At 40.7% G+C, this 9,083-nt stretch overlaps 1 long non-coding RNA gene across 3 annotated transcripts; it reads left to right on the forward strand.

Moving 5' to 3' along the window:
• The first annotated feature begins 33 nt into the window (after positions 1-33).
• On the forward strand, positions 34-5,995 carry LOC139670596 (uncharacterized). 3 transcript variants are annotated; one of them, XR_011697512.1, is made up of 4 exons: positions 34-109; positions 2,175-2,827; positions 3,382-3,447; positions 4,217-5,995. It is a non-coding gene; the product is annotated as an uncharacterized lncRNA (long non-coding RNA). The 3 variants fall into 3 exon arrangements; XR_011697513.1 differs by lacking the exon at positions 34-109 and having other exon boundaries at positions 133-2,416; positions 2,728-2,827; XR_011697511.1 differs by lacking the exon at positions 34-109 and having other exon boundaries at positions 133-2,827.
• The last annotated feature ends 3,088 nt before the right edge of the window (positions 5,996-9,083 follow it).

Below are 9,083 nucleotides of genomic sequence, written 5' to 3' on the forward strand. Positions count from 1 at the left end.
CGGGGCCACGCACGGCGCGCGACATGTCAGCGCGCCGCGGCCGCAAAATGGCCGCCCGGAGGCCGCTCCGCGCCCGTCGTCAAGGGCGCCTTCGGCGTCGCCCGCTTCGGTCTGAGGGCTACTCAAGGCGGTGGCTTAGTGGGGGGCGGGCCGGGCTGGGGCAGTTCCTGTGGTGCTTCAGCCCTGGGAGGGCCGCCGGCGTCTGTGCTTGGCCGGCTGTGCCTTCCCCGGGAGGCCGCGGGCGGGCGCTCTGGAATCCCCATGGGCCGATCGCGGAGAGGCCTTCCTGGGCTTTGCTGCACTACAGCGGGCTCAGGCACGCTGTTCCGAGCGCAGCCTTCGCCGTGAACTTACCCTCCATTGCGCATATTTGCGCTTAAAGAAACCCACCTTGATGAGTATCTGTGGTTTAGTGCACAGTGCGTTTGGTCCTGGGAGCTCTTTTGCTGTGCTCAGTCTGCCTCGGGAGGGGCCCTTCGAGTGCCGCTTGAGTCTCACCTGTGCAGCCATCCCAGGGGAGGATGTTCAGGGATGGAGAGAGGAATGCTCTGGGTCGGTCCAGGGAAGCAGTGGCCAGCTATGTGCTTGAGGTCATGTTCTGGATAAAGCTCCTCCAGTTGGGGTGTTCACTTGGTTGGTGGTTGTCTTCTCTGGTTCAGAAATGTTAGTCAAGGCTGTCAATGGACTGAGTGATCCAGGCTTTTCAGGTGAAGTGCAGGCAAAGAAGGGTGATGGATTTGGTTCTTTTGATATATGTCTCTTCTAGAGCTGAGTAAGATGTGATCTGGTATGACTTTGGCATTTGTTAGCAAATTCCCAGTGCGAGTCATAGATTTCTGCTACTTTGACTGAAGTGTTGCTAGTCAGAATAACTCACTTCTTATTACCCGTGGGAGTAGGAAACAGGAGAAAACATTAATAATACTGTTTTGGAAACAGCGTTAAATTTTACGTTAAGACAATATTTAGGGAGACTAATAGTGCTTAAGTAAGTACTTGTTTTTTTAATCTGAGTTCTTTTCATCAGTCAGTGCACTGTGAGTTTTTTTATTTTGAACAGATTTAGTAAAAATGTTTTGATGAGATATATGGCAGCATATGAAGAAATCAGTTGATAGCTTTTTGATGTGAAATAGTGGAGCTCTTGAATATTCTTTCACAGTATTTGTGTGTTGGTACTTAAGTACTGGTGTGGTTTTCTAAGTGGATAGTGCCAGCCAACATGATGTAAATGATCTGTTAATACTCGCCTTGGAAATCTCATGTCAAGGTGTTTTTCTGATTCATACACCACTGTAAATCCCAACAAAATAGTTGTTACACTGTGTGCTGGCAGTCCTTCTTTGTTCCTTATTACAACTTTTTAATTTACAGGTTATTGATACAGCTGAACTGTATCAGTATGTACATATAAATACACAATACTGTATCTATAGTATATTTATCAGCTGCTAAAGATGATTGAGGCAAAGCAGCTGAGGCTAAAGTGATTTCAGGTGAAGTTACTTGGACTTGCTCAGTTTCTGCTGTTACAAAGTACATTTATGTGAATATAACTACTTAAAAATGAACTTTGATCTTGTCCATATAGGACAAGTAGACCAAGTAATAGTGGAGTTAGAGCTTAGTTCAGAAACCTATGTCATGAGTCTGTTGACAGGAAATTATGGTGATTATTTAACAGATAATAATAAGAATAGAAATATTTAATTTCATAAAGCATCTTTTAAAAAACTATATAATTGCACCAATTACATTGAATTTTACTTGGAATGACGTAGTTAAACTTATCATGCCACGGAAAGCCTGATATTAGAATATGTGGTCCTGTTAGCTGCCCTTTTTTTAACAGCTATGATTTTGAAGAGTTTTGCAGTTCATAGTTGAAAATTTTAGTCATTTACAAAAGACTGGAAATTAATTTGGTCCTTTCCCAGTGCACATTACTCTTTCTGCATTCACCTCTCTGTACCTCTTCATTTTTTCATACATCCTGTTATGAAAATTCCCTTAAGGGTTAGAGAAAGCTGAGAATAATGAAAGTTGGTTATTACTTTAAATTATTTTTAGGTGGCTTGAGAACCAATCAGTGATTCACTATATAATCTGCAGATTTATATCACAGATTGAGTGAAATAACTGGAACTTCTTTCTGTTTTACAAAAATACACCAGAAACTCAAGAAATTAGGTCTTAAAAATCTGAGCAAAGCTGGGGCCAGAAACTCTTTTCACAAACAACCAGGTAATAAGAAGAATAAACCAAAGAGAGGATGCTGATCTGGTGACAGGCAAAGAAAGAGTAACTACAATTCCTGAGGAAGGCTCCAGACTGCCAGCTTGTGGTGGATGTAGTAGCACTGGTGTGACAATACTCTAAACATAACAGATTTTCCATAAAGCTTGCAATCTGAAAGGTAAGTACGTGAAAAACATAGTCATTTAGGAAGATGGATAATTAGGAAATCTGTGCAAGGCATCCTGACAGAAAAAAACCCCAAACTTTCATAATATAACTTCAGAAGAGTAATTTTTTCCTTTGTTTTCGCTGATCTGTGCCTTTATAAACTTGCTATCTATTTCAGATATCGTGAATGTCTCCATTTGCATGTTTAATGGAACCTGGCATGAATTAGAAGTGATCTGATAATGAATGAATATGAAAAAGTAATTTCTTATTTCAGTCCCTTCAAACTACAAGTACCTGGCTCTCTGTTATGTTTTGTAGAATAGCAGAAATCCAGGAGACCGTGCTCCCAAATAAACTGTTTGGGTTCTCTGGAAAGTAGGTATTCAGGTTCAGAGAAGGAAGCATCACCATAGTAACTGTAAGTAACCAGTTCTCTGTCAATATTATGGTATTAGCCAATTGTAGATCAGTGCCACAGACAGAACGTTGTGTTTTAGGGTCCCACAGTCTCTCCAGTCACTTGGCTGTTCATCTTAATCTGTTTTTTTTTCCTTCCTTCCATTTCTTTCTTGGTAGTAAACATAATATTGATAGTGCAGTGATAGATTGATGTAGTTTTGTCTTACTGAATTTGTGTGCCTTTGGAAACATTAGATGTTTTAATGGCATACCGATAATACCAGTGTTGTAAGTAGTAACCATTTTGTTGCTGTTACGTTGTTTTAGCGAAATTGAACAACTAATATTTATCTCCAAACCTGCTCTAATAAGCTTCTTTTCCTTAGTGAATCACCCAAACTGGGTTCACCTCTAGTAACTTCCGTATCAGTGATGCATTTTCCATATGAAGTCATGAAGACAAAAACTATTCCAAGAAATAATAGTTCTTAAGCCAAGCACAAAGGATTGCTCCCTTTTATATGCACTGAGGTGGTATTTTAAATAAAATTATCTCTTTTCCTCCTTGTATAGACTCCAGCGTCTTCCAGGAATCTGTCTGGACAATGTCAACTAAATGATCAAAACCTTAAAATACAGGTCAGAAGTACTAAATTTGGATGTTCAATTTAGTATCACAAGAGTACAATTTCAAAGAGCACTAAACATAGGAAAGTACTTATATATTAAATATACATACCCGTTTACTTCAGTGGGCACTTGGCTCTGCTCATCAGATCCAAGGTGTCAAGGTAGATGCTCAGGAAATAATGAGCAGTTACACAGAAGATGTGGGCAAGCGTTCACTGCCAAAACCATGGTGCCCTTGTGCATTTATATTCATTACCTCACTTGTTACAAACACAGCTGTCTAATCTCTTTATCACCCTCAATCTATAGTACAGCAGAGGTGTATGTCAGTGATTTTTGACTTGGAGTTGAGCATAAGTAGCATGTTCACAGGATTTATTCATACTTGGCCTTTAGGTGGAGTGAGACTGGAATGTCTTTCAGGAGTGCTCAATTTGAAGTTCCTACTCTAGCATCTTTATTGAGCCTATTGAGATTCTGTCTGCGTTATGAAGCCTTATTATGTATCAGAACTGATTTATATATGCGTGAGTTTGAAAGTTCTCTTTATTATCCAGCATCAGGCACTGGCCCAGGGGGTAGCATGTCTGAAACAAAGCAAAGATGCATCGGGTTCATTACTACTTGGTAAATGATACGTACAAGTCAGGTTTCTCTGAAGGCAAGAGGGGAAGTTACGAGCCATGTCTGTTGTGTTTGGTTGTTGGTGTTTTTATAAAGGTGGTCATGTATTGAGTCTTGTTTCTGACTTATTTTTCACTTTATTTTTCCTCCCCAGATTTTGGTGTCACTTTGCCTTGTAGTCCTGCCCCATGTAAACAAGGAGACAAGGTTTTAATTCTGAACGAGCCCATCTATTTTTGGATTTCTTCTGTGATAAATGACTAGGGATTCTGACAACCAACCTTCCTCCATGGCATACTGTCTTAATCATCTGCAGACCAGGTTTTTCCTCTAAAAGGAATGAGGAAGAGCTAGTAAAATATTTAAGACTGAATTTGAGTTTCATTGCTGATTGAATTTTACCTTAATTATACTAAGGCTGAAATATAAACTCATTGTAAATATTGGAGATTGCTTCCTAGAGATACATGTTTGTGAGTAATCTAACTATCAAAACAATTTCCTTCAGAGTTTGCACTTCATCTCATATTACACTGTCAAGTTTTGATACTGCTAGCAAAGAAATTGAACGTAGGGAAGTCACTCTGACGGATTCAATAAATAAAAGAAACTTTATGTATTATTAAACTTTATGGGGGCAGTGAGCAACTTCTCCTTGCTTGGATGAGTGTTGTGTAGAGGATCCTTCCCAGGGTAGAGGAAAGGACCAGGAAGTAGAAAGGGGAGAAGGCAGTAATGCATTTGCATTACTATCATCTACATGGGTTATGCTGCCTTACGCAGTTACCTGAGTTTGTGATAAATGTACTGTCTTCTGAAATTCAGACCTGATCAGGTGTCTTGGTTTGAGGGGAAAAACTAAAATGTTTACCCACAAGCGGGGGAGGGGCCTCCTCCACAATAATCATGCCACTCTTTATCAAATTTAAGAAAAGGAATTTTAATACAAAAAGGATAATTGTTCTTAACTGCTATATATAAACAGACTAGTGCAAACCGCTTCCCCAACACCACAAGAGAAAGAAAATAAAAAAACAACAAAACTCAGCAGGTTTTCCTCCGTGAGGAAAGTTATACTTAAGCAGTGTCAATGTCACAGCCCGGCTGGCTGCGGAGTGAGTTTTCCAGTCCCTCTCCAGCGAGACAGACGAGTGGTGAGCTCACAGATGAACTCTGTCTCTTCCCCCTGTGTTCCTTGTCCAAGAAACAAGAAACACGAACAGCCAGAAGTAGTCCCGGGGCAGGCAGCAGCAGCGGCGACCAGAAACAGTCCCCGGGCAGGCAGTGGCAGCGAGCAGCCAAAAGCAGTCCGGGCCAGGCAGTGTCAGGGAGTGGCTGAAAGCCATCCGGGCCAGGCAGGAGCAGCTTCCCTCCTCGGCAGCCACCGCTCCCCAGTTCCGCTGAGCTAAGAAAAGAAAGGTGTCCCCAAAAACAAAAGAGAGAAACCTGCCCCCATCCAAGTGATCAGCAGTTAACTACTTCTTTTGTTAACTGCTGGCATAGGCAGTTAGTGGCAGGGGAGAGAATTTACATAATAATCCCAAACTACAACATCAGGAGAACAACCACAAGGAGAAATTAGAAACAGAAGAAATTATATTTCACAAAAATCATTGTGTATCAGAGATATGTATGAAGTGTGCTTTGTTTTCCCTTTCCTCTGGCTGCATTTGACAAAAATGTTTCGTTCAAATAGGTCCTTTTTTTCCTTGTTGCGTTAACTTACTATAAATTCTGTCTTTATCAGCTGCCTAGGTTTCCTCACCATGTCTTGCAAAAAAAGAGGTCAAAATCCAATATAGATTGTTTGGTCACACTGTTTTGTAATTCTTTGCTAGGCAAGTGGGATATTTTTAGAACTTTTTGTATAGCAATTACTGTTTTGCTTTTTGATTCCTATCCATTACCACTGACATTCTGTCTTTGTCCATAACTTGGCTTAGTTACCTACACAGTGTGAACTGACAAACACTCCAATTCTAAACATGCAGCTGCTTTTATAAGCTGAACTAGGGATGCTGGAGAGTCCCTCCCGAATCCTGGGTTTATTTAACTGCTGCTCCCTTGTACTGGCAATCATTTTCATCTGATCGTGCAGGGAGACACTTTTGGGAGCTAAACAGAAAATTGGTGACTTGTTTATGAAGGGTTGTTCTGATGGCAGTTATCCTGTGGCAGGAATAACTTCCCACAAAGACCTTTGCAGGTGGAGTTACTATGCAGAATATAATAAAGGTGCCAAACTGTAAACACCAGAAACTGAATAATTAATGCCAGAGAGGCAATGACGGAAGAGAAGGAGAATGCTGTTCCCTTGTTTATGGCTCTCTCTACTCTTTCATAAACAGCGATATAATTATACATGAGTGCAAATAACTCTGTTCCAAGGATTTGTGCCTGATAAAATAGTTTCTAAAATAGTAGATGGTAGTTTTGCTGTTTAGAAGACCTACAGGTGAGTAGATGGGCAAGCCTTGTGTTTGTGTTGCAGCATTTTGTAATTTGGGGTTTTTTTCAGTTTTGTGTGGGGTTTTTTTTGGTTTGTTTTTTTTTTTTTTGTATCGTTGAATCGTTTTTTACATCTGTTTTATGTATATTCTGATAGTGAAGTTTGTTTGGGTTTGTTTTTTGGGTATTTTTTATCTGTGTGGTGTCTGTAAGGGTGAGCTCAAGCCTCACCTTCCATCATGCGGCAGTTATGAGCACACATGGCAGAGAGCATCTTACAATTGCAAACTCTTAAAGGTACATGATGTTAAAAGATTCAAGCTAGGTAAGGGATAAGTAATGCAGGAAATAGGTTTCACTGTCAATTGTGTACCCCAGCAAAGTGCTTGGCATATCTTTCTGTCTGCAAATGGCAGGCTACGTACCTCTTCTTCTAGCAGGTGATTGTAAGCAGTAGTTCCAACAAATTATTATATGGAAATGGGTTAAGGTCCTTTGCGTAGCAGCTGTACAGCTTGAAGACGACTGTCAAAATGATCTTCAAGTCTTATCTGAAAATAACATTCCATAGGACTGCCTAGCAGGTGCAGCTCACAGAGGTATTTCTTAGCAAGCACACTGATGTAGCCTGAGTTTTGGTGGAGCTCTGATGATAAAAGGGCTGTATACCTTTATCAGTACCATAAAAGGCATTAACACAACTTCCAGACTGTTTAAAACTTGTGTTTTGTTAAAGACCATTGATTTGGATCAACATGAGCTGTTCCAGAGGGTCAGGCTTAAGGGTCTCACCAATTTGATCCTTATTCTGGAATTGTCGTCTACGACTTTTGACTATATCCCACTCAGTCTAGTATGAAAAAGTCAGTCTTTCTACCAAGGTATCAGTGATAACCAGGAGATGGATCAGTGATATGTGGATCTTTTTGTAAATGTGATAGTTTGCAAAGATAAGCCAGAAAATGTGGAGAAATGCTGCACCACCTCACAGACTGAAAATAAACAGCTGAGGCTTTGTCAGCACACTGTTGTAATATGTCTTTTTATAGGATTACAGCATCATTTCCACAGTGAGTGCTGTTCTGGCCTCTCTGAGGTTTGGGAACAACCTTTCTTTTGTGACTTGCAAAGTGATGCCCAAGAATATTGTACCAGTGCCACATTCTGTTACTGATGAGGTAAGTGAGATCTAAAAGCATTCCCATGTAGGCTGAAAGGACCATGGTAATGTATCTCATGAGACAGAATTCTGAAGGGGAATATTAATCATGCATTGATGAGTGTGAAGGTGGAAATTACATAGTGGAAAAGCCAAACTTGAAAATTTATTAGTGATAGATTGGCTTGAGGCATCATACAGAGACATCACGTGCAAGGTTAGGCACATTTGTCATCATGATAGGAAGCAGACCCACACAATTCATGTTATGGCATCCAAAATCTGTGTTGAAATGCAAAGATCTTGCAGGTTCTAGAGAATGTATGGAGCGGGTTCTGATTCTGCTTGTCCTTTCGCCAGCCAGCTGCCAGACCGGTAGAGGGATACAGAGTTGCATCCAGGGAAGATCAGTGCTCCTGCCAGTACTTAGTGCTGCCCCAAGTCTGAGTTGACCTTTATTAATATGTAAAACAAAGTGATACACTTTAGAAACATAGAAAGGTGTCTCACAAAGTTTGATTCTACATGGAAAGAGGAAGATACCAAAGCAGATAAAAAGCAGTTGTGTTTGCTTATATGGTCCTTCATGTGTGATTCTGTTGAGAATTTGGTAACTAGTGAAGGTAAAAGCTGATAGGCAGAAGATCCTCCTTCTGTGGAAGTTTCCCTTGCAGGGTGAGTCAACAGTGGAGCTTGATGAAAAATTCGATGCTGCCAGGTAGGAGTGTGAAGATTCTGATGGACTGGGACTGAATGCCCTTGCACATGTTAAACTGGTGCCGGGGTGGGAAGGGGCCTGTTGCCATGAAACTGGATCAGAGGGCCATTTTGGGGGTTAAATTGAATTGTATCCTCATAGAAGTGTATTCTTTTGAGTAACTTGTGAGGTGGAAAAGGCAAAGGTGGTAGATCTTTGAGGTTATAGAGGCATGGTCAGATGCCTCAGACAATACTACATATTGCTGTATTTTAAAATATATGACCTAATGTACTAACACTTAATATGGATGGGTTGAGGATCCTGCTCTGGTAGGCTGTCAGAATGTCAATGAGAAGTGATTTGAAAGTGTAAGGCTCCTAAGACAGAACTATGTGTTGAGCCTGCCTTGATCTTTGTGTTGTTGCTCTGAAATACCGTATCAAGGAATGACATATGTGCTATGTCCTAGCCTGGATGGTTCACAGTGAAAACTCCACATACCTTCCTACTGAGAATAATTAAGATAATCTAGAAGCACAAGTGTAAATTACAGAAAAATGGTCAAATGGTGCAAATACCAATAAGGAATATCACAATATCAAAGGGATGTCCAAGGACATTTCATAAATGCTGTAGTCCATCTGGCAGAAAAAAGTAACTGGAAAAGAGCCAGGCTTACTGTGCCTCAGGCACATGAGAGTATGGACACCATCA

The sequence above is a fragment of the Pithys albifrons genome, chromosome 3 (genome assembly GCF_047495875.1).
Source record: "Pithys albifrons albifrons isolate INPA30051 chromosome 3, PitAlb_v1, whole genome shotgun sequence".
Classification (NCBI taxonomy): Eukaryota; Metazoa; Chordata; class Aves; order Passeriformes; family Thamnophilidae; genus Pithys; species Pithys albifrons.